This window comes from Dendropsophus ebraccatus, unplaced genomic scaffold (assembly GCF_027789765.1).
Source record: "Dendropsophus ebraccatus isolate aDenEbr1 unplaced genomic scaffold, aDenEbr1.pat pat_scaffold_572_ctg1, whole genome shotgun sequence".
NCBI classification, from domain to species: Eukaryota; Metazoa; Chordata; class Amphibia; order Anura; family Hylidae; genus Dendropsophus; species Dendropsophus ebraccatus.
Window position 1 is genome coordinate 68,618 of NW_027210171.1, and position 26,648 is coordinate 95,265.

The 26,648-nt window shown below is 44.2% G+C and overlaps 1 pseudogene; it reads right to left on the minus strand.

Annotated features, from left to right (window-relative positions):
• Positions 1 to 26,648, minus strand: part of LOC138777492 (zinc finger protein 208-like) — an 81,709-nt pseudogene that overhangs the window by 53,855 nt on the left and 1,206 nt on the right.

Sequence of the window (26,648 nt, forward strand, 5' to 3'; positions counted from 1 at the left end):
TGAGGGCAACCGTGTGGGTTACAGCCGCCGTGGTATGCGGGGGTGAGCTTCCCCAAGAGGATCCTGTGGACCAGTGGGACGAGGAGGCTGGAGAGAGCCCCCCTTGAGCAGGTTGGGGTAAGGGCAGGGGGTCCCCCAGCTGGGTTTGAGCAGGCATTGGGGGTGCGAACCATGGGTTGTGCTCCGCGCCGCCGTCCCATGGTGCTGTCTGGGGGTTGAGGCCTGGTGTGGCAGTAGGCGGCAAGGCCGCAGTAGTAGGCCCGATGGGGGGGGTCGGCCTGGGAGCGGCGCGGCGGTAGTGCCACGGATAGGGGGGCACAGTGCGGGGTCTCCAATGAGGGAGGGGGTACCTGCCGGACACTCTGGTCAGTGTCCTCCCGCTGCCACCGCTCCTCCGGCTCACTCTGGGTCTGCTGCGCGCCGCTCGGCCTAGGATCAAGATGGCCGCCGAAGGTCCCGTCGGGCCACATGTGCAGCTGCGAGGAGGTCGGGGTAGTCGTCTCTGGTTGCTTCAGGGAGGTGTCGGTGCCGGCGGAGGACCTCGGTAGGTGTCGGTGCTCAATTGCGGCCACAGATGATCTTGTGCGGGCTGCTGTAGGGTGGCCAGGTGCCTCGTCAGCATGGCGGCGGCCATTTTCTGTGTCCTGCAGCTCCGTGCCTGATGCGGGTGCTGGTGTCTCCGGGCAGGCGAAATATGCCCCGATGTCCCCCTGTGGGGGTGTAGAGCGGGTTAAGGAATGTCCCCTGTTTTTTTTAGCGGTCTTCCCCATGTTGAAGAGGGCCGATGCCAGCAGATTGTAGTCTGGGTCTGGAGGAGCTCAGGCTGAAGCGTCCTCACACGGCCATAGTTGGTCACGCCCCCCTCGCTTCAGTTTTTAAAATGGCAATTTGCATACGTCACATACACACTAGCACGTGACGTAGATGCCACTGCAAGGGGTTAATCTATTTTCACTCACTCAATCTTGCACTCACCTACCGCTTCAGGTGGCAAATTGAGCATAAATCCCACCCCAACACAGTCCAAGCACCTCAAACACACACGCTGCCACCACCTTTCAAATTATAATTGAAAAAAATAATTGAAGCACATTACAAAGTTCTATAACTCTGTAATGTGCTTCAATCACCTGTCTGCCTCCCTTCCCTGTCTTTTCCCCCTTCCACCCCCCACCAGGAAGTGTCCTAACTCACACAGACCTAATTACTGTCGTCACCGTCACCAAGCTCTTCTCTCAGCTCCTTCTCCTGTTACACTAGCCTTCCCCTCCCCGCCTTTTCAGGTGACTCAGCTTGCTCAGCTCCCATTGGCTGAACAACTGCAAGCCATCACTTGGACTGGGGAGGGGGGGCTGCTGTAACAGGACCTAGACCAGCCATCCTGCTGATGACTCTTTCTCACAAGAAGGAGCTGCCTGGTGATGGTGACGGCAGTCATTAGGTCTGTGTGAGTTAGGACACTTCCTGGTGGGGGGTGAAGGGGGGAAAAGACAGGGAAGGGAGGCAGATAGGTGATTGAAGCACATTACAGAGTTATATAACTTTGTAATGTGCTTCAATTACTGGGAAAAAGTTTTTCATAGCACTTGTCCTTTAAGTGTGAAAGGACACTGTCAACCCACAACACCACTCACTGGCACTCACAGGGTTAAAACACTACATCCAAAGGCTATGGATTCTTAGAGCATACAAGGACCAAACTTATTAAAGTTTTAAGCTTTAATAGACAAAAGGTACAGTGCTTACAAAAAAAAAAGTAAAATAAGGTGACATACATACATACTATAACAGTATAAAATAAAAGGGAGAAATAAGCAGTAACTATCTAAGACTTACAATAGTCGTTGCCTTCCCAGGGGGTAGGAGAAATCATGGATCGCAGCTCAGTCAGACTGACCCCTACACTGCCATCCCAGTTTTGCTGTTGCCGCCATATTTTATACAGTCAAAACTCAGCTCAGATTTCAGAGCTGCCCATCAGGTGATTAGGATAATGAGTTGTCCCTGATTGGCCGCCCATCAGGTGATTAGGATAATGAGTTGTCCCTAATTGGCTGATTAGGTGATAATAGGGACGGACCAGGGACACCTCATTGCATATGTCCTGTAATTGAACCATTGCCCTATGGTTGGGGGGTGTTGTGTTTGAGTGGGTCTATCCATTCATTGAAGTAGATAAGAACTCCAGGTTTCCCCGAGACCCTTAATAAACCAGGCGTAGTGTTTCCTGACCAGAGATCCTCAATAAACTACCCAGAGTTTATGATGTTTCGACAAGCTAAGGTATAGTGAGTGGAATACACATAACGGTCTGTAGTGTGTGAATACGTAAAACACTTTCATACCACATATAATATAACTGTACACACAATAGGAACAGGGCTGTCCATATTCCTCACAGCATATACTCCAGAATGTTATAAAGAGTAATCAGCTTAACAGCAATTACTTGCAAAGTCAATATTTGCCTAGAAAATGAACTTTATCCCCCAAAACACATTTCAACATCATTGCAGCCCTGCCCTAAAAGGACCAGCTAACATCGTTTCAGTGATTGCTCCATTAACACAGGTGTGGGTGTTGATGAGGACAGGGCTGGAGATCAATCTATCATGATTAAGTAAGAATGACACCACTGGACACTTTAAAAGGAGGCTGGTGCTTGGCATCATTGTTTCTCTTTTGTTAACCATGGTTACCGCTAAAGAAACACGTGCAGTCATCATTGCACTGCACAAAAATGGCCTAAAAGGGAAGAGTATCGCAGCTAGAAAGATTGCACCTCAGTCAACAATCTATCGTATCATCAAGAACTTCAAGAAGAGAGGTTCCATTGTTGCCAAAAAGGCTCCAGGGCGCCCAAGAAAGACCAGCAAGCACCAGGACCGTCTCTTAAAAGTGTTTCGGCTGTGGAATCGGGCTACCAGCAGTGCAGAGCTTGTTCAGGAATGGCAGCAGGCAGGTGTAAGTGCATCTGCATGCACTGTGAGGTGGAGACTCTTGGAGCAAGGCCTGGTCTCAAGGAGGGCAGCAAAGAAGCCACTTCTCTCCAGAAAAAACATCAGGGACAGACGGATATTCTGCAAAAGGTCCAGGGAGTGGACTGCTGAGGACTGGGGTAAAGTCATTTTCTCTGATGAATCCCCTTTCCGATTGTTTGGGACATCTGGAAAACAGCTTATTCGGAGAAGGACGAGGTGAGCGCTACCACCAGTCTTGTCTCATGCCAACTGTAAAGCATCCTAAAACCATTCATGTGTGGGGTTGCTTCTCAACCAAAGGAATCGGCTCTCTCACAGTCTTGCCTAAAAACACGGCCAAGAATAAAGAATGGTACCAGAATGTCCTCCAAGAGCAACTTCTCCCAACCGTCCAAGAGCAGTTTGGCGATCAACAATGCCTTTTCCAGCATGATGGAGCACCTTGCCATAAAGCAAAAGGTGATAACTAAATGGCTCAGGGAGCAAAACATAGAGATTTTGGGTCCATGGCCTGGAAACTCACCAGATCTTAATCCCATTGAGAACTTGTGGTCAATCATCAAGAGATGGGTAGACAAACAAAAACCAACAAATTCTGACAAAATGCAAGCATTGATTGTGCAAGAATGGACAGCTATCAGTCAGGATTTGGTCCAGAAGTTGATTGAGAGCAGCCAGGGAGAACTGCAGAGGTCCTGAAGAAGGGTCAACAATGCAAATATTGACTTGCTGCAGTAACTCATTCTAACTGTCAATATAAGCTTTTGTTACTCATAATATGATAAGCTTGTTTTTTTGTTTGTTTTTTTAAATTGTGATTTTTTTTTCCCAACTTTTGACACTTTTACAAGAACATGCATTAACACATTGGTCCTTCTGTAACAGTCCCAGTACTGCAGCTGCTATAGTTTGTCTGTTTTACTGAGAAATTGCTCATCTCCCAACACCAAGATTTGATTTCTGAGTAAAACATTTTCCACACTCCGAGTATTAAAATGGCTTCTTGTCTGTGTGAATTCTTTTATGTTTAGCAAGATTTGATTTATGAGAAAAACTTTTTCCACATTCTGAACATGAAAATGGCTTCTCCCCTGTGTGAATTCTTTGATGGTCAACAAGACGTGTTTTCACTATAAAACATTTTCCACATTCTGAACATGAAAATGGCTTCACCCCTGTGTGAATTCTTTGATGGCAAAGAAGATTTGATTTCTTATTAAAACATTTCCCACATTCTGAGCATGTAAATGGTGTGGCCCCTGTGTGAATTCTTTGATGGTCAACAAGACTTGATTTCTCAGTAAAACATTTCCCACATTCTGAACATGAAAATGGCTTCTCGTCTGTGTGAATTCTTTGATGCTTAACAAGATTTGATGTCAGAGTAAAACATTTCCCACATTCTGAACATGAAAATGCCTTTTCGTCTATGTGAATTTTTTGATGTATAACAAGATTTGATTTTAAAGTAAAACATTTCCCACATTCTGAACATGAAAATGGCTTCACCCCTGTGTGAATTCTTTGATGCTTAACAAGATTTGATGTCAGAGTAAAATATTTCCCACATTCTGAACATGAAAATGCCGCCTTGTCTGTGTGACATCTTTGATGTTTAACAAGATTTAATTTATAAGTAAAACATCTCCCACATTCTGAACATGAAAATGGCTTCACCCCTGTGTGAATTCTCTTATGTTCAACAAGATGTGATTTCACGTTAAAACATTTTCCACATTCTGAACATGAAAATGTCTCCTCCCCTTTGTAAGTTCTTTGATGGTGAAGAAGACTGGATTTGACTACATTGCTGTGAGGGGCTGAGGGTGTATCTGGCATAGTGGACGGCTCCTCATATGTATCTTGTGTGATATGATCCTCTGAGGAGATCTGATGTCCCCCTGAGCTCCTGGTAGAATCATCTGCAAAGGAGAAAACACCATTTCTCTTATTTCCCAGTAATAGAAGCTTAAACATATTGCAGACATGGAAAGTTACTCTTTTTTATGTAACATAATAAGAATGATCAGATCTGTTCCCATCCACAGGAAGTGTCAGGGAGAAGAATCTAGAAGCTGGAGGCCGGGGAGATGACGTCCTTAGTAGGAAAAGAAATGGAAACTCTTCTCAAATAAAAAATAGGACTACTGACCCCCTACATATCAATAACCTGAAATACAGAAAGTGCAACAGTAACCTACAGGTGCAAACACTTACTGTACATACTCCCCCCCCCCCCCCGTATACACACGATAAAAACCTGCTCTATAGATATTACAAAATGAGGATCTTCGCCAAACTATTTGACCCTACAGAGTGCACCGTGTCACCACATTAAGGTGTCCTCAGAGACATGGTCCCTACTCCAGCATTCTCACACTAGCAATGGCCTCTCCTGGGCTGAATAAGCCTACAACTGGGCAGATGGGAGCCAAATCTCTATTTATAACACTTGCAGGACATGGGTGGAGTACAAGCCAACAGGAAGCAGCCGCAGCCCCTGGAACCTGAGAGGTATCTTATCTAAAGGGCCTTTTACACGGCCTGATTATCGTAAAAAAAAAAAAAAGAAATTTAATCAATAATCTTCTGGTGTAAATGCGGCAACGATCACAACTACCACAAATATTCGCTTGTATGTCGCCGATCGTATCTTTCGGGCTTACCTCAAAATCATTGTTAATCCTTCTCCAGTCTTTCAGTGTAAACGCTCGTCGCTCACAGTATATAGATACGACCGCAATTACGGATATTCACAGAATATATACAACTGCATTTACTATGGTAATTATGATCGCATTATAAACGTTTCATAGCGATTTACCTTCTCGTTTATAACAAAAAATCATCACTTGTCGTTCACTAAATGAGCGATTTATCTGTATGTGTAAAAGGACCCTAATACTCGCTCGGAGGGCTCAGTGTGTGTGTATGAGTGTATATATACACATATACATACAGGGGACAAATGTAGCGCCCAGGAGTAAGGTACCTGTGATCATGGACACCTGCGGACTATAATGGAAGGCCATGAGTATCTCACTTTATTGTACTTTCAGGGGATAACTTGCACTGTGTTGTTTTGTTGTGCACACTTGTACTCGGTATATAAGGTCTTTTTGTTATGTTCACTGTAATTGCACTGTACCTGCACCATACTCTGAAGGGGTTAATATAAAGCCAAGCTATGACACAGGAAGCTTAGAAGCCGGTAGTTTTCCACTGTTGCTGTGAGATGGTGTGCAGAGCTGAGGTTTTGGAGGGGAAAAAACAGACACTGATCTTTTCAATGTTGTTTATGTCTAGAAAGAAGCTGCTGTGTCATTCCCATAGACCTGTATGGAAACTCAATCAAAGTCTGTGGCATACTAAAGTTGTGATTGTGTGATATAAAGCTGTGATTGTTGCCCCCCTGACAGATTTGTATAACCAATCCCTGCTAACAGGAGATGTCCCCGATGATTGGAGAACATCCAATGTTATACCAATCCACAAGAAGGGGAGTAGAGAAGAGCCCAGTAACTACAGGCCAGTGAGCCTGACATCTGTAGTAGTGAAAATGACGAAAAAGAAGATAATGGATCGCCTAAGAATCAACAACTTTGATGGATCCAAAAAAGCATGGCTTTACTGGGGGCCGATAATGTCAGACTAATCTCATTGATTTCTTTGATTATGCCACAATAGTGCTGGATGAAGGTGGTGCTGTGGATATCGCCTATCTGGACTTCAGCAAAGCTTTTGATACAGTTCCCCATCAACCCCATAAAGGGTTGATATTCCTGGAGGTGTCAGTAATATGGAAAACAATTTAGCTTGGCTAGATAAGTGGTCCAAACTGTGCAAATTGAAAAGTTTAACGTTTCCAAATGTAAAATAATGCACTTGGGGAGGAGGAATCCTCTATCAGAGTATCACATCGGCAGTTCTGTGTTGGAAAAGACTTCAGAAGAGAAGGATTTAGGGGTAATGATATCGGACAGCCTTAAAATGAGTCACCAGTGCAACCAGGCGGTGGGGAAAGCAAATCGTATGCTGGGGTGTATAGCTAGAGGTATAACCAGTAGGAAGAGGGAGATTGTGATCCCGCTGTATAGAGCTCTGGTGAGGCCACATCTGGAATACTGTGTCCAGTTCTGGAGACCTCATCTAAAAAAGGACATTGATAAAATAGAACGGGTCCAAAGACGCGCTACATAAATGGTGGAGGGTGTGAGGCATAAACCATATCAGGAAAGACTTAGGCCCCATTCACACATCCGTGTCAGTTTTTACTGTCAGGAAATCCTGATCAGGAGGCCTTAAATGTCATCAGGAAAGTATCAGGATTTCCTGACAGTAATCCGTTTTTACCTTCAGGAAACCATCAGGAAAAACCTTCAGGATTTACTGATGAGAAGAAAAATAGGACATGTATTTCTGCAAACTGGATGGTCACAGCTTGCAGAATTACATCTCCCATCATGCTTGGCTGACAGGTCATGATGGAAGTTGTACTTCTGCAGTCTGTGGTCACCCAGGTTGCAGTACATGATGGGAGTTGTACTTCTGCAGTCTGTGGCCATCCAGGTTGTAGAAGTACAACTCCCATCATGACTTGTCAGCAGGGGCATGGTGGGAGTTGTACTTCTGCAACCTGGATGGCCACAGGCTGCAGAAGTAGAACTCCCATCATGGCCTGTCAGCGTCGAGTGGCCGCGGGGGGGTGCGGGGGTGCGGCGATTGGCCGCGGGGGGGGGGGTGCGGGGGTGCGGCGAGTGGCCGCGGGAGGGGGGGGGTGCGGGGGTGCCGCGAGTGGCCGCGGGGGGTACCTGCAGACAGGGATGCGGACGAAGAGGCAGCAGGACGACGGGGCAGAGGCGGAAGGTGAGTGGAACTCCGGACGCTTTCCTGATGTGCATCAGGAAAGCGTCTGGGGCCCGGGCGCTCCCATAGACTCCTATGGGCCGGATTTCCGGACGAAAATAGGACCGGTTCTAAAAAATCCGGTCCTATTTTCCGGAACGGACACCCTTCCGGAAAATTACGGAAGGGTGTCCGTGTCCAATGTAAGTCTATGCGTCCGTAAATCCGTCCGGATTTCCTGATAGGAAATCCGGGTGGTTTTTCCGGACGTGTGAAGGGGGCCTTAAGGATTTGAATCTGTATAGTCTGGAGGAAAGAAGGGAAAGGGGGGACATGACGGAAACCTTTAAGTATGTTACAGGACTAAATAAGGTTCAAGAGGGAAGTGTTTTAGTAAAAAAATGAGCTCAAGAACAAGAGGACACAGTGAGAGGTTAATTGGGGGAAAGATCAGAAGCAACGTGAAAAAATATTATTTTACTGAAAGAGTAGTAGATACTTGGAACAAACTTCCAGCAGAGGTGGTTGGTAAATCCACAATAACAGAATTTAAACATGCCTGGGATAAACATACATCTATCCTAAGATAATAAGAAAGGAAATACTAAAAGGGCCGACTAGATGGACCTAGTGGTCTTTTTCTGCCGACAATCTTCTATGTTTCTATGTAAAGTTGAAACATTGTATCTGTTAAGGCCGTGCTTCTCCACTCCACCCCGCCCACTAGAAAGTTCTAATTTTCTCCCAAACAGTATAAAAGGAAGAGTCAGTCAGTCACCTGGTATTCTGCAGAGACCAGAGGAGTGAAGAGACTCTGCTAGACCGCACAGAAGACGAAGAAGAAACCGCTGTTTCCTGTGAACCCTGACAGTCTGGACTTATTACCCATTGGGGTGCACCACATCTTACCATCCCTCCCAGAGAGCAGTAACACGTGGTGACACCTCAATAGTGTCTGAGGGCCGAGCACTGTCACCACTTCAACCCCGGGCGCTACAGACATATCTGGATACTTAGGGGCACATAAGGGGGGATGCAACATGGATTTCAAAATTTTAAATCCAGCTGTGGCATCTACCCTCCATGTCCGTTCACTGCAGATCATATCAGGAAGCCCATTCAGCTCAATAGTCGTAGTATAATAATTTTACTTAATATTAAAAAAAAAAAAGAATGTGTGAAAATTCATTGGGAGCGTTATTTAAAAAAAAGGTGATTCCCGCTACAGATCCTGTCTGTGCTAGTCGCTCCTCACAAGTACTTCTGCTGCCATCTACTGGTGTCTGTGCTAAGTCCTTCTGGGTCGAAGAGAGTCCATGTGCTGCCGCTGTCTACTGCTTTTCTGGGAGAAAGCGCCATTTTACAACGCTGATCCACCGGCGTCCAATAATGTCCATAGAGAAGAGGTGAGTATACACAGCTGATCCACCAACGGCCATTGCTGTCCTAGAAGAAAACTTCATTTAATGCGGCTGGCCCACCGATGTCCACTGCTGTCCTTGGGAGATACTGTCACTTTACGCTTCTCAATTACCAATATCCACTGCTTTCCTGGGAGAAAATTGATGTTACGCCGCTGATCCGCAGATGTCCACTGCTGTCTATGGCAGAAATTGAAAATTTTACTTTTTTTAAATTGTGATTTTTCCAACTTTTGACACTTGAATGAACATGCATTACCACATTGGTCCTTCTGTAATAAACCCAGTACTGCAGCTGCTATAGTTTGGCTGTTTGGCTTGAGTAAAACATTTCCCACACTATGAATATTAAAATGGCTTCTCTTCTGTGTGAATTCTTCGATGTTAAACAAGATTTGATTTTTCAGTAAAACATTTGCCACGATCTGAACGTAAAAATGGCTTGTCATCTGTGTGACTTTGATGTTTAAATATATTATCCGATTTTTTTAAAAATACATGATTTCTTAGAAAAACAGCCCCTCTTTCTGAACAAGGAACTGGCTACTTTCTTTTGTGAAATTTGATTTACAAGTAAAACATTTCTTACATTTTGAACATGAAAATGGCTTCTCTTCCGTGTGAATTATTTGATGTTTAACAAGATTTGATTTTTCAGTAAAACATTTCCCACAATCTAAACATGAAAATGGCTTCTCTTTTGTGTGAATTCTTTGGTGTTTAACAAGATTTGATTTGAGAGTAAAACATTTTCCACATTCTGAACATGAAAATGGCTGATCTCCTGTATGAGTTCTTTGATGCTCAACAAGATTTGATTTTACAGTAAAACATTTTCCACATTCTGAATATGAAAAAGGCTTCTCCATTGTGTGAAATCTTTGATGGTGAAGATTTTATAGTAAAACAGTTCCCACATTCCGAACATGAAAATGGCTTCTCCCCTGTGTGAGTTTTTTGATGATGAACAAGAGATGATTTGAGTAAAAATTCTTCCACAGTCTGAACATGAAAATGCCCTCTCCCCTATAAGATATTTTTTGTGAGTAAAACATTTTTCACGTTGTAAATATGAAAACTGAGGCTTTCCTATATTTTCTCTTTGATGCTCATTGTCTTTTCTGTAAATGTCAGCTTGCTGTGATGAGCTCCACGACGCCACCATAGAACAATGCCAACATTTACCTTAGTGAGGGACCACAGCTTGAAGAACATTTGGACATCCAGGGTATGGAACTTTTCTTCCAGATCATTTTTTGGATTTTCACAAAAAGATGGAAGAACGATGTCTTGTGATCGGTGGTAATCTGAAACCACCTTAGGTAGGAAGTTAGGATCTGTATTCAGGATTATCCTATCTTGGATAACACAGTAAGAATAGGCTATGGTTAGAGCCTGGAGCTCACGTATCCGCCTTACTGAGGAGATGGCAACTAAGAAAGCAGTCTTAAAGGAGCGTAGTCTCAAAGGAGATCTAGAAATACGTTCCAAGACTACATTTAAATGCGGATAAATATTTTATAGGGTAGGATTAATTTTTGATGCCTTTTTTATAAGTCTCTTGATCCAACGATGGTCGGCTAGGTTGGTATCATGCATAGCGGATAAAGCAGAAGTTTGAATTTTAAGGATAGCAGGTTTAAGACCTTTAACTAAACCTGCCTGCAAGAAGTCCAGAATTTGAGGCATGTTGGGTGGTGATGGCATCTGAGGTGGAGAATCACACCAGGCACAAAAAAAAACCTTTCCACAACTTCAAATATATCTTTGCTGTGACTGGTTTCCTGCTTTTTATCAGCGTGGAAATCACCACATCTGAAAGTCCGCTATTCTTAAGGATGGACTTTTGAGGACCCAGGCAGAAAGAAGAAGAGGAGCTGGGTTTGGATGGTATACCGGACCCTGATGAAGGTCCTGTAGAAGAGGGAGATGTAGCGGATGGTCTATCGCTAACTTTTGAAGAAGACCAAACCAACTCCTCTTGGGCCAATAGGGGACAATTAGTATTACAGTGCTCCTTTCTGTTAGGATCTCCTGTAGGACCTTTGGCTTGGTGAAAGGACCAAGGTTGGTCTAGAGCTACGGATTTAGTGAAAAAAAGATGTCCACTTTCCGGTTGTTCCTGGTAGTGAACGGGTCTATCTCAGGGACTCCAAGTGAGAGGTGGCCTGATTAAAAATGGCGTTCTTCAGAGACCACTTGCCTGTATCTATGATGTTCCTGCTGAGGAAGTCCGCTTGAATATTCGTTGTTCCCCTGAGGTGGATAACAGACAGAGATCTGATGTTTTCTTCTGCCCAGATGAAAATCTTATTCGATAGGGACTGCAATGCGGTCACCTTTGAGCTGCCCTGTCGCCTTAGATGGGATACAGCTGACATGTTGTCCGATAACACGTGAACGTGTGCATTCTTTAATGTATGCTTGGCTTGAAGAAATAACATCTGCATGGTCTTAAGCTCTTGGTAGTTGGAAGACATGTTTGTCATGTGGGGAGGCCATGTTCCCTAAAATAATTGAGATCCCATCTGGGCTCTCCACCCTAATTTGTTGGCATCTGTGTACACTAGTATTTTGTGGTGTAGATTGCAGGAAACTACTTTGATTAAGTTGTTGGTCTGAAGCCACTACTTTCGAGATATTCTCACCAAGGGTGTTAGAGTGTGTTTACGCCCCAAGTCGTTTTTGGAGGCATCTGGAATGCTCTTGGCTCCAGGACACCGCTGGTATGCAGGAAGTATGCAGGAAGATCCAAGGATCGATATCGCCTCCCGTATCTTGCGCTTTTTTTTCCTGATTCTAAGAACTAGTTTCCCTTTTTTGTCTGCTGAGCGAAAACACATCTGTAATTTTGAGTCCACCAATATTCCCAGGAATACTTTTTGTTGAGACAGGGTTAAATCAGATTTTTTTTTTAGATTGATTATTGAGTCTACTGATCCCAGTAGTGACTGAACCATCTGGAGATCCTCCTGTAGTTTCTGGGTATATTCTGCAATCAGAAGAAGCTGCAACACGTGGTGACACCTCGACAATGTCTGAGGGCCCAGCATTGGCAACACTTCATAAAGGGACATAAGGGGGGGGGTGCATTCACCATGGATTTTAAAATTTGAATATAGCTGTGACAAAATGATCCATCTACCCTCCATGTCTGTTCAGTGCAGATGGTATCAGGTAGTGATTAAAGAGAAGGAGGAGAGGGGGCAACCTTGTGTTGTTCCTGTAAACATGTCAAAGGGCAAAGTATTATGGTGCGTTTACACAGAGATTTATCTGCCAGGTTTTGGAAGCAAAAGCCAAGAATAGATTTGAAAAGAGGAGATATCTCAGTCTTTCCTTTATGGCCTGTTCTCTATTTATAGTCTGTTCATGGCTTTGGCTTCAAAAATCTGTCTCTCTTTGTGTGTAAACACACTGTGAAGTCTGTTAATCTGGAGTTGCCGTCAGTTTCTGTATAAGTTATAATATATTGGGAGAATATAAGGCCAAACCGTCTACGCTGAATAGTGGTGGGAATACAGGGCCATGAGGTCTTGTCGGAGGCCTTTCCTGCATCTAAACTAAGTATAATGGTCAAAGGTCATGAGGGGTTAGTGAATTCGATCACTTATGAATTCTTAACCCTAGTAACAAGCACTCGTCATTACCGAGCCATGTCTGTGAGCGCCGGGACTATCTGTGTTTTGTCTCTTTTTTTTTTTAACAGAGAAAAGACCAAATATCGTCACGAAGGGAAAAAGGAGCTCGACCAAATGTATAACGCTGATTTAAAGATGGAATAAAAAATAAATAAATAAAGTGAGTATATTACATAGCTGCTAGTGATCACAACCCCTGTTTTTTTTTTTTTTTTAATTTCCACAACAGGTACCGCCGGGACTGTGATGTATATTAAAATTTAGGCAGAATGATAATATAGCTGGAAAACTGACAGGACACAGAGCTTATAATATTCCACACAGAATAGTTACAGCCGGTGACTGAGGAGAATGTGTGACTGTTCTCTGCATTTAGTGGTCACTACTCACCTGGGCGGTTACCTGTAGTGATGTCCTCCTTATACTGCTCATCACTGCTGTCATCTGTCTCTTCTTCTTTTACCCTTATGTCTATGGCATTCATAGAGTTTAGATGTTTCCCCATAGGAATGTCTCCCTTATACTGCTCATCACTGCTGTCATCTGTGTCTTCTTCTTCTTCTTTTACTACTATGTCCATAGCCATTTTATGATTCAGATGCTCCCCGATAGTAATTTCCTCCTTGTACTGCTCATTACCGCTCACATCTGTCTCTGGAGCATTAATATTGTTCACATCTTCCCCCTGATTCATAAGATGTGAGAGAAATATTGTAGAAGTCATCAGACAGTCGGAGAAGTCAGGTGGGATGTACAGATCAAAGGGAACATCTCCATCTACCTGATCCTGTGGAAGAAGAGGACGGGGACATCTCTCTGGTGCTGTTCTCTTACTGGATCTGACTGGAGGGAACACATACAGAGACTGAATTCATTCTTTCCATCCAGATAATACAGAGAGGAGGTGTGTATATAGTCCTGTCTATTACCTGCTGATGGGAGGGGCTGCTGATCCTCCAGCATCACATCCTTGTACTGATCCTTGTGTCCTTCTACATACTCCCACTCCTCCATGGAGAAATAGACCGCCACGTCCTGACACCTTATAGGAACCTGACACACACAATGATCACACAGTCATCCCCCCCACCCCTCCAGTGGTGTTACTGTATAATGTCCCAGCATTCCCAGCAGCCACAGTCTCACCTCTCCACTCAGCAGCTCCACCATCTTGTTGGTGACTTCTAGGATCTTCTCTTCCTCCATTTCCTCATGTATCAGGGGCCCCGGGATTGGGCTCAGGGTTCTTCCCCATCCTTCACACCCAGGGGCCCCACAGCGCCCACTAGAGGACTTCTTCACTACTGTGTAATCCTGTGTATGGAGAGACACATTACTATCACTCCATCCATTCCCAGAATCCCTCACCTCTCCAGTCCTATCCATCTGTTATTCCATAGATAAGAATGATGTCATGATGACATCACTCCCAGAATCCCTCACCTCTCCAGTCCTATCCATCTGTTATTCCATAGATAAGAATGATGTCATGATGACATCACTCCCAGAATCCCTCACATCTCCAGTCCTATCCATCTGTTATTGCATAGATAAGAATGTCATGATGACATCACTCCCAGAATCCCTCACCTCTCCAGTCCTATCCATCTGTTATTCCATAGATAAGAATGAGGTCATGATGACATCACTCCCAGAATCCCTCACCTCTCCAGTCCTATCCATCTGTTATTCCATAGATAAGAATAATGTCATGATGACATCACTCCCAGAATCCCTCACCTCTCCAGTCCTATCCATCTGTTATTCCATAGATAAGAATGATGTCATGATGACATCACTCCCAGAATCCCTCACCTCTCCAGTCCTATCCATCTGTTATTCCATAGATAAGAATGATGTCATGATGACATCACTCCCAGAATCCCTCACCTCTCCAGTCCTATCCATCTGTTATTCCATAGATAAGAATGATGTCATGATGACATCACTCCCAGAATCCCTCACCTCCCCAGTAAGCAGGAAGAGTATGTGTAGGGTGAGGGTTATTATCCTCTCGGCCATCTCGTCTCTGTCTCTCTCCATGGTTGATGGGTCGGTCTCTTATATAGAAGATATCAGCAGAGGATCCTGGAGAGATGAATAGAAAGTAGAGGATACAATGTATAATAAAGAATGGGAATAAAAAGTACAACAAACCCGGCACAGCGATAGAAAGAAACACGTTATGAATGTGTAAAGATGTTTGAGCTCTTGTGATGCGTCATAGAAAGAAAACTTTATCCTCACAACTCAGCACCGCAGAGACGGGGCGGGGGGGGGGGGGGGGGGTTGGGGGGGCCCTGGTGCAAGAGGTCAACCTGGCCGCCAACCCAACCTTCCTAAGGTCACTGTGTTCCTACTATTAAGGGACACCTGTCACCCCCCGTGCCGGGGTGACAGGCTCCCGACCCCCTGTTAGATCCCCCTATACTTACGTGATCCCGCCGATTTCAGCGCCCGAAGCGCGCTGACAGCAGAGTCAGATGCCCATAGAGAATGAATGGGGAGTCCGATGCTCCGTCATTCTCTATGGGCATCGGACTTATCTCTCAGCGCGCGCGCCGGGCTTCAGGCACTGAAATCTCCGGGACCCGGCCGGCTCAGGAAGCGGGACCCGGCGGGATCACGTAAGTATAGGGGGATCTAACAGGGGATCGGGAGCCTGTCACCACGGCACGGGGGGTGACAGGTCCTCTTTAAAAGGGTTATCCAGTGTTAGAAAAACATGGCCACTTTCTTTCTTCTAGAGACAGCACGACTCTTGTCTCCAGTTCCACTGTGGTTTGCTATTAAAGTGACTGTACCACCAGGTCCAGGCAGAAGCACTGGAGGCGGTGGACCCACCCTTAGTGGAAAGAAACCCACGCCCCTCTAGGATAGGGTTTCATTGATACTAATGGAGTCACGTCATGGAGTGGCTGGGGTTTTTTCCCAATAAGGGTGGGTCGGCCGCCTCCAGTGCTTCTGCCTGGGCCTGGTGATACAGTCACTTTTAGCCAAGTTTAAAAACCGCACCCAGCCTGGAGACCAGAGTGATGCTGTCTCTGGAAGAAAGTGGCCATGGTTTGTTTGTTTTTTTTAAAATACATTTTATTAAGGCCCAAGAGCACCCTTATACATGACCATCAAAGTGTTTGATATTTGAGGAGCTTATAAAGTGTACTCGTGTAGCGGTCAGGCCCAGGTGCCTCAGAGTTTTTAAGAGACGCAATGGTTTCCTTAACGGTGGTCGAGAAGATGGGGGCATTAGGAAAGTTGAGTTGTTCTGGCGTTATACAGGGAGGTGTAACTTTATTGAGCAGTGTATCGGGGTTTGGGGAGGGAGAAGTAGTGCTGGTATAAAGGTCAGTATAGTACCTGTTCAGCCAGTCAATTATTTGCTTCGGGTAAAAAAATGTTTTATAATGGGTTGAAAGGGTTTGAGCCCCCTGCAGATTGGCCAAGAGGTTTCCTGTTTTATTACTAAAGCAGCGATTGCGACGTTTAAGTGTAAGTGACAGGAAGAGTTCCCTGTCACCTAACGCAGTGTGACTGTGGGGGTCCTGATCGTTGTAACGGACCGCCGGAGGTCTCTCACCTTCCTCTGTGCGGTCCGATCGGCGATCTGTGTAATGTAATAAATGAATGTAACAATCCCTCAAAGGGACTTAAAATGTGTAAATAAAAAAAGTAAAAACCATTATTACACTACCCCAAAGCCCCTCCCCCAATAAAAGTTTAAATCACCCCCTTTCCCATTATATAAATAAAACATATAAAAATAAACATATAATATACTGTAGCGTGCGTAATTGTCCGATCTATTAAAATATAACAATCGTCATCACTAACGGCGAACGGCATAAACCAATTACCAATTATTTTTTTTTGTTACATTTTATTATATATATATATATATATATATATATATGTATATACTAGAAAATGTACCCGGCGCTGCCCGGGTATAAAGTGTCAGTGTGTTAATTAGATTTGTTCTAAGGTGCCCAGGAGGCAAAGCTAAAGGTATTGTTTCATCTGAGTTAATCAGTGGAATTAGTGTATACCTGTAGTGCATAGTTGGAGGGGTTCTGTATACCCACAATGTATAGTTTTTAGGGGTCTCGCATATCTGTAGTGCATAGTTGGGGGGCTGTATACCTATAGTGTATAGTTGGGGGGGGTTGTGTATACCTGTAGTGTGTAGTTGGGGGGGGGGGCTGTATACCTGTAGTGTATAGTTGAGGGAGGTCCTGTATACCTGCAGTGTACAGTTGGTGAAGGTCCTGTATACCTGTACTGTATAGTTTGGGGGTCCTGTATACCTGTAGTATATAGTTGGTGCTGTATACCTGTAATGTATAGTTGGTGGAGGTCTTGTATACCTGTAGTTTATAGTTTAAGGGTCCTGGATACCTGTAGTGTATAATTGGTGGAGGTCTTGTATTCCTGTAGTATATAGTTCGGGGGTCCTGTATACCTGTAGTGCATAGTTTGAGGGTCCTGTATAACTGTAGTATAGAGTTGGTGGAGGTCTTGTATACCTGAAGTGTAAAGTTTGGGGTCCTATATACCTGTAGTAAATAGTTGTGGAGTTCCTGTATACCTGTGGTATATAGCTTTGGGGTCCTGTATACCTGTAGTAAAAAGTTGGTGAAGGTGCTGTATACCTGTAGTATAGAGTTGGTGTAGGTCCTGTATACCTGTAGTGTATAGTTTTGGGGTCCTGTATACCTGTAGTGTATAGTTTGGGATCATGTATACCTGTAGTATATAGTTGGTGGAGGTCCTGTATACCTGAAGTATATAGTTGGTGGAGGTCCTGTATACCTTTAGTGTATAGTTTTGGGTCCTTTATACCTGTAGTGTAAAGTTCGGGGTCCTGTATACCTGTAGTATATAGTTGGTGGAGGTCCCATGCACTTTTAGTGTATAGTTTTGGGGTCCTGTATACCTGTAGTGTCCTGTATACTTGCAGGGTCGTATTTACCATTAGGCACCCTGGTGCGTAGGGTAGCACCTTGCAGAGGGGCAGTACCCTCCCGTTCAGACTTGCCAAAAAATCTTTGGTCAGGTCTTGTATAGCGGTGTTATCCAGTCACAGTATGGCGGTATTGGTCAGGTCTGGTATGGCAGTGTTATTCAGTCACAGTGTGTCGGTATTGGTCATGTCTGGTATGGCGGTGTTATCCAGTCACAGTATGGCGGTATTGGTCAGGTCTGGCAGTGTTATTCAGTCACAGTGTGTCGGTATTGGTATGTCTGGTATGGCAGTGTTATCCAGTCACAGTATGGCGGTATTGGTCAGGTCTGGTGTGGCGGTGTTCTCCAGTCACAGTGTGGTGGTATTGGTCAGGTCTGGTATAGTGGTGTTATCCAGTCACAGCATGGCGGTATTGGTCAGGTGTGGTATGGCAGTGTTATCCAGTCACAGTATGGCGGTATTGGTCAGGTCTGGTATGACAGTGTTATCCAGCACAGTATTGCGGTATTGGTCAGGTCTGGTGTGGCAGTGTTATCAGTCACAGTATGGCGGTATTGGTCAGGTCTGGTGTGGCAGTGTTATCCAGTCATAGTATGGTGGTATTGGTCAAGTGTGTTATGACAGTGTTATCCCGTCACAGTAAGGTGGTATTGGTCAGGTCTGGTATAGTGGTGTTATCCAGTCACAGTATGGCGGTATTGGGCAGGTCTGATATGATGGTGTTATCCAGTCACAGTATGGCGGTATTGGTCAGGTCTGGTGTGGCGGTGTTACCCAGTCACAGTTTGGTGGTATTGGTCAGGTCTGGTATGGCGGTGTTATCCAGTCACAGTATGGCGGTATTGGTCAGGTCTGGTGTGGCAGTGTCATTCAGTCACAGTATGGTGGTATTGGTCAGGTCTGGTATGACAGTGTTACCCAGTCACAGTATGGCGGTATTGATCAGGTCTGGTGTGGCAGTGTTACCTAGTCACAGTTTGCTATACCTGTAGTGCCCTGTATATACATGTACTGTATAGATGGAGTAGGGGGTCCTGTATACATGTACTGTATAGATGGAGTAGGGGGCCCTGTATATACATGTACTGTATAGATGGAGTAGGGGGTCCTGTATATACATGTACTGTATAGATGGAGTAGGGGCCCCTGTATATACATGTACTGTATAGATGGAGTAGGGGCCCCTGTATATACATGTACTGTATAGATGGAGTAGGGGGTCCTGTATATACATGTACTGTATGGATGGAGTGGGGGGCCCTGTATATTTGGTCGTGCACTCCACCTGTCTCACCCAGGTGATGCAATTATTTTTGCAGGTATTAGACGGATCTTGCATGCCCAGAGCATAGGCGTATTACACGCCATGGAGAGGCCATAGTGTACATACAGTGTAGGGTCTGCCTCGATATGAGTCCACCTTATCGTGGTGAGGCAGTTTACGCTGTTTGCAAATAGTAACCAAGAGACTCATTATTTTTGTGGGAATTTTTTGGGCAGTTGGGGGGGCTGCTTTTAATTATTTTCATGTCTATGGTGGGTCTGTATCTTGCTGTTGCGGTGAGCTGTTGCATTTTTCTGTGTTTTTGTGTGTTTGCAATTTCAGCCATGGCAACGTGCTCCTGCCTAGTGTGAACAGTGTTCTAGGAGAGCTGACCAATTTTTTCCTTTTTTTCTGTGGCCCTGTATATACATGTACTGTATAGATGGAGTAGGGGGTCCTGTATATACATGTACTGTATAGATGGAGTAGGGGGCCCTGTATATACATGTACTGTATAGATGGAGTAGGGGGTCCTGTATATACATGTACTGTATAGATGGAGTAGGGGGTCCTGTATATACATGTACTGTATGGATGGAGTAGGGGGTCCTGTATATACATGTACTGTATAGATGGAGTAGGGGGTCCTGTATATACATGTACTGTATGGATGGAGTAGGGGGTCCTGTATATACATGTACTGTATAGATGGACTAGGGGGTCCTGTATATACATGTACTGTATAGATGGACTAGGGGGTCCTGTATATACATGTACTGTATGGATGGAGTAGGGGGCCCTGTATATACATGTACTGTATAGATGTAGTAGGGGGTCCTGTATATACATGTACTGTATAGATGGAGTAGGGGGTCCTGTATATACATGTACTGTATAGATGGAGTAGGGGGCCCTGTATATACATGTACTGTATAGATGGAGTAGGGGGTCCTGTATATACATGTTCTGTATAGATGGAGTAGGGGGGTCCTGTATATACATGTACTGTATAGATGGAGTAGGGGGTCCTGTATACATGTACTGTATAGATGGAGTAGGGGGTCTACCAGTTATTACTGTGGATGTTGTGAGGCAGCTTCCCTAGCAACCATTGCTCCCTGTGACAATGAAAGCAGTAATCCTATTGGTTGCTAAGGCTCCAACTGCCGTGTCTGCTGCAGCTAATTATATCACCTGTGTTTGCAGTGAGGAGATTTTCGCAGTGAGGAGATTTTCCCATTCATCTCTATGGGGGGGGGCGCCGCTCTTCCCCCTCCCCTCCCCCTCCGCCCCTGTACATCTGGGGGGGGGGGGGGGACCTTCTCGGGCACCCAATGTATCTGTGTGCCAAATTTGGGGTCAAACAGTTCAGGCGTTTGGAAGTCTATAGAGGACAGACAGACAGACAGAAGGACGGACAGACAGACAGACAGACAGACAGACAGACAGACAGACAGACAGACAGACTTTGATTTTTATTATATAGATATATGAAAAAAATAAAAAGTGATCAAAACGTCCGATCTTCACAAATATGGTATTAATAAAAACTAGAGCTCATGGCGAAAAAAATTACACCCCATACAGCCCTGTAGGTGAAAAAATAAAACTGTTATAAGTGTCACAATAGGCCCATTTTATTAATTAATTGCAAAAAATAGAGAATCTGTGTAACCTGCATATGGTTGTGTTCGGACTGACCTATAGAATAATAGTATCATGTCGCTGTTACCATATAGTGCATTACGTAGACACAGGAACCCCCCAAACGTTACCATATTGCATTCTTTTTTACGATTTCACCAATTAATATCTTCATAAATAATATATTTGGGATTCCCTCATACATGTTATGGTAAAATGAAAGACGCCATTACACAGTACAACTATTCCTGTAACAAATAAGCACTTACATGGCCCTGTAGATAGAAAACTGAGAGTGCTGGAGCTCTTAGAAGGGGAGGAGGGAAAAAGGAAAACACTAAGATCAAAATTTGCGCGGTCCACTGGGTCATTTTGGGCCTGGTCCTCAAAGGGTTAAAGTGGTTATCCTATGTCCTCCACACTGCTCCCCCTTACTATCCCCCCATCCATAGTGCCCCCTCCCCTAAACACTTTAAAACTCTTACCTGTCTCCTACCTGGAAGGGTGGAGGCTAGAATGTAGTTGCCAGAGGTAGGTCTTGAGGACCTTTGATGATGTCATGCCCATGTGTGGGAGCAGCGCTTCCAGGACCTGCCATGATGTCACAGTCATGTGATCAGTCACATGGAGGAGGAGGAGTCACATGATCAGGGGCTGCTGCTCAGTGTATGCAGGACTCTGCTGTGCTGGATGAGCTGAAGTGATGTGTATGCAGCAGAGCTGTGTGTGTGTGATGTGTGTGGAGCAGAGCTGTGTATGTGTGTGTTATATATGCCTGCAGCAGAGCCCTGTGTGTAATGTACATGTAGCTGAGCTGTATGTGTGTAATGTACATGTAGCTGAGCTGTATGTGTACACAGTAGAGCTGTGTATGTGTGTAATGTACATGTAGCTGAGCTGTATGTGTGTAATGTACATGTAGCTGAGCTGTATGTGTGTAATGTACATGTAGCTGAGCTGTATGTGTGTAATGTACATGTAGCTGAGCTGTATATGTGTACACAGTAGAGCTGTATATGTGTAATGTACATGTAGCTGAGCTGTATGTGTGTAATGTACATGTAGCTGAGCTGTATGTGTACACAGTAGAGCTGTATATGTGTAATGTACATGTAGCTGAGCTGTATGTATGTAATGTACATGTAGCTGAGCTGTATATGTGTAATGTACATGTAGCTGAGCTGTATGTGTACACAGTAGAGCTATATATTTGTAATGTACATGTAGCTAAGCTGTATATGTGTGTAATGTACATGTAGCTGAGCTGTATGTGTGTAATGTACATGTAGCTGAGCTGTATGTGTGTAATGTACATGTAGCTGAGCTGTATGTGTGTAATGTACATGTAGCTGAGCTGTATGTGTGTAATGTACATGTAGCTGAGCTGTATGTGTGTAATGTACATGTAGCTGAGCTGTATGTGTGTAATGTACATGTAGCTGAGCTGTATGTGTGTAATGTACATGTAGCTGAGCTGTATATGTGTAATGTACATGTAGCTGAGCTGTATGTGTGTAATGTACATGTAGCTGAGCTGTATATGTGTAATGTACATGTAGCTGAGCTGTATGTGTACACAGAGCTATATATTTGTAATGTACATGTAGCTAAGCTGTATATGTGTAATGTACATGTAGCTGAGCTGTATATATGTATAATGTACATGTAGCTGAGCTGTATATGTGTAATTTACATGTAGCTGAGCTGTATGTGTGTAATGTACATGTAGCTGAGCTGTATGTGTGTAATGTACATGTAGCTAAAACCGCATGCACCATAATTATGCTGAAATATAATTGCGGCTGGAAAGACACTCTACCTTGCCCATATTTATCGTGTTGGGACAAAAATTGCAGTAGGAACTTAGCGGGGAACAGTCCGCAGCAACAAATCCACAAATGAAAAAATGTTCCAGCAGAAAAAAAGTCCTTAAAAACACTAACTTTATTGTAGAAAAAAAACTTCCATAAAATACTGCATGTGAACAGGTACGTGTAAGCTAGACGCGTTTGAGCCTTTATCACTGCTAAATGAATAATGGACATACAACTGTGTGCAACAAAATGTGTGCAAGTTTGCGCACAAGACAAAAACATTTATAGGTACTAACAAGTCCCACAATATCCAGTCATTTATTAACTGTGATTCACACCATGCAGTTTATGCCATTCAGTGTTCCTCTTGTAACCTTATGTACATAGGATGCAGCGCCGGAAAATTAAAACCCACATAGCAGAGCACCTACACTCACCGGCCACTTTATTAGGTAAACTTGTCCAACTGCACGTTACAACTTAATTTCTAATCAGCCAATCACATGGCGGCAACTCAGTGAATTTAGGCATGTAGACATGGTCAAGACTATCTCCTGCAGTTCAAACCGAGCATCAGTATGGGGAAGAAAGGGGATTTGAGTGCCTTTGAACGTGGCATGGTTGTTGGTGCCAGAAGGGCTGGTCTGAGTATTTCAGAAACTGCTGATCTACTGGGATTTTCACGCACAACCATCTCTAGGGTTTACAGAAAATGGTCCGAAAAAGAAAAAACATCCAGTGAGCGGCAGTTCTGTGGGCGGAAATGCCTTGTTGATGCCAGAGGTCAGAGGAGAATGGGCAGACTGGTTCGAGCTGATAGAAAGGCAACAGTGACTCAAATAGCCAACCGTTACAACCAAGGTAGGCAGAAGAGCATCTCTGAACGCACAGTACGTGGAACTTTGAGGCAGATGGGCTACAGCAGCAGAAGACCACACCGGATGCCACTCCTTTCAGCTAAGAACAGGAAACTGAGGCTACAATTTGCACAAGCTCATCTAAATTGGACAGTAGAAGATTGGAAAAACGTTGCCTGGTCTGATGAGTCTCGATTTCTGCTGCGACATTCTGATGGTAGGGTCAGAATTTGGCGTCAACAACATGAAAGCATGGATCCATCCTGCCTTGTATCAACGGTTCAGGCTGGTGGTGGTGGTGTCATGGTGTGGGGAATATTTTCTTGGCACTCTTTGGGCCCCTTGGTACCAATTGAGCATCGTTGCAACACCACAGCCTACCTGAGTATTATTGCTGACCATGTCCATCCCTTTATGACCACAATGTACCCAACATCTGATGGCTACTTTCAGCAGGATAATGCGCCATGTCATAAAGCTAGAATCATCTCAGACTGGTTTCTTGAACATGACAATGAGTTCACTGTACTCAAATGGCCTCCACAGTCACCAGATCTCAATCCAATAGAGCATCTTTGGGATGTGGTGGAATGGGAGATGCGCATCATGGATGTGCAGCCGACAAATCTGCCGCAACTGTGTGATGCCATCATGTCAGTATGGACCAAAATCTCTGAGGAAGCTTCCAGCACCTTGTTGAATCTATGCCACGAAGAATTGAGGCAGTTCTGAAGGCAAAAGGGGGTCCAACCCGTTACTAGCATGGTGTACCTAATAAAGTGGCCGGTGAGTGTACGTGACATAAGAGCCAAGAATGTAAAATCATCTGGTGCAGCTAAGCACTTTATTGATCACCATGAAGGAGATGTAACATTTTTCACTTTTATGGGTTTAGAAAAAGTAACCAAAAATGTAAGAGGTTTGTGACTGGAAGCAGAAGCTCCTCACTAGAGAAGCGTTCTGGATTCTTAAACTAAATACACGCTTTCCAGCAGGTTTAAACTTCAGATCTTCTTTATATCTATGAATAGTTTTTAAAAAACCTATGCTGATACTTTTAGTGCACCACTTTTTCATCCTTAGGACGTCAGTTCTCTCTTCATGTGAATTTTGCTCTACAATTGTAATTGCTAATGGTGCGTTTACACGTAACGATTATAGTGCGAATTTGCGCGATATTGATCGAATTCGAACGATAATCGTACGTGTAAACGCGGCGAACGATCAAACGACGAACGAGAAATCGTTCATTTTGATCTTTCAACATGTCATCAAACCGTCGTTTGTCGTTCGCAAAAAATTCGCAGATCGTTCCGTGTGAACAGTCGTTCGCCGATTTAACCAATGTGTGAGATAGGCTTAAGCGATCGCAAAATGATTTTCCGTACGATATATCGTATCGTCTAAACGCTGATCGTTATGAAAAAAAATCGTTACTCTGACATAGTTAATCGTACGATCGGGCCAATTATTATTTCGTGTAAACGCACCTTAATCAGCATTGTGCAGGTTGCTTGTCTTTTCCCCTTCCCCACTCCCAAGTCTGGTTCAAACCTTGCTTATTAATTAGTCATCTGATGTGTGAACCTGACTGGATACCATGTGGTGAGAGGGTGTTTCTTCTGTTGTTTTAGTTGTATGTCTATTATTCATTTAGCTGTGATAAAGGGAGGTTACAGCCGAAACGCGTCTAGCTTACATGTACCTGTTCACATGCTGTATTTTATGGAAGTTTTTCCTACAATAACGTTAGTGTACATGTAGCGGAGCTGTATGTGTACACAGTAGAGCTGTATGTGTGTAATGTACATGTAGCTGAGCTGTATGTGTGTGTAATGTACATGTAGCTGAGCTGTATGTGTGTGTAATGTACATGTAGCTGAGCTGTATGTGTGTGTAATGTACATGTAGCTGAGCTGTCTGTGTGTAATGTACATGTAGCTGAGCTGTCTGTGTGTAATGTACATGTAGCTGAGCTGTATATGTGTAATGTACATGTAGCTGAGCTGTATGTGTGTAATGTACATGTAGCTGAGCTGTATATGTGTAATGTACATGTAGCTGAGCTGTATATGTGTAATGTACATGTAGCTGAGCTGTATGTGTACACAGTAGAGCTGTATGTGTGTAATGTACATGTACAGTTATGGTTAAAAGTTTTGAGAATGATACAAATATAAATTTTTAAAAAGTCTACTGCTTCAGTTTTTTTTTTTTTAATTTAAAGTTTTATTTTATTTTCAATAAGAACAACAAACAAAGGACGTTGAGTCCCGTTTAAGACATAAACCACGTAGAAACACAATAACAAGGCAATATGCAAGCAGTATAAATCAAGGCGAATAGCCAAACAAGTATAGTTGGTACCTGACAGGGCCATAAAACCTGGCTACAAGGTGATAATTGCATGAATTTAGCAATAACTTAAAAAGAAATACTTTGTCATGAGAAATTAGACATAGTGACACAAAAAGACAAGGACAAGAAGACACAGACACTGGGGGGGGGGAGGGGATGTTGTTAGCTGAATAAATTGCGTTTATATTGACATTCATTATGTTAAACATTTCGGCCGTGCCTACCAGTAGGGCGATGAGAATGGACCACGCGAGGGGAGGACAGCTCCCATGTTGAAAAGAGCAGGATTGTTCAAACAGCCACGGTTCTATAAGAATCGGTGGAACGAAAGAGCAACCACGGGCTCCAGGTGGCTGTGTACTTCTTTACAGCTGTCGGGGTGACCGCTATAAGATTCTCCATATCATGTATTTGGGCAATTTCAGCGAACCAATCATCTAATGTTGGGGGCTTCGTGGATATCCACCGTTGGGGTAGCACTGTCTTCGCTGCCTGCAGGAGATGTCTAGCTAAGGACTTCTTGAAACGGGATTGGGCAGTGGGAAACATATATAACAGCACCGCTTCTGGGGTGTTGGGGATAAGGACACCTATGACATTGTGTATGGTGCGTAGGATAGTCGACCAGTATCCCCGTAGCCGCGGGCACGTATACCATACGTGCGACATGGTCCCCCCAGCCTCTTCACATCGCCAGCACACATCAGGTACCGTGGGATACCACTTATGGAGAAGAGAGGGGACACGATACCATCGGGAAATGATTTTGTAACTAGTTTCTTGTGATTTGCACGCCAGTACTGCCTTGTGGGATAGAAAAAAGGCCTTAGACTATTGCTGTGGCGTAAAGCTTTTTCCCA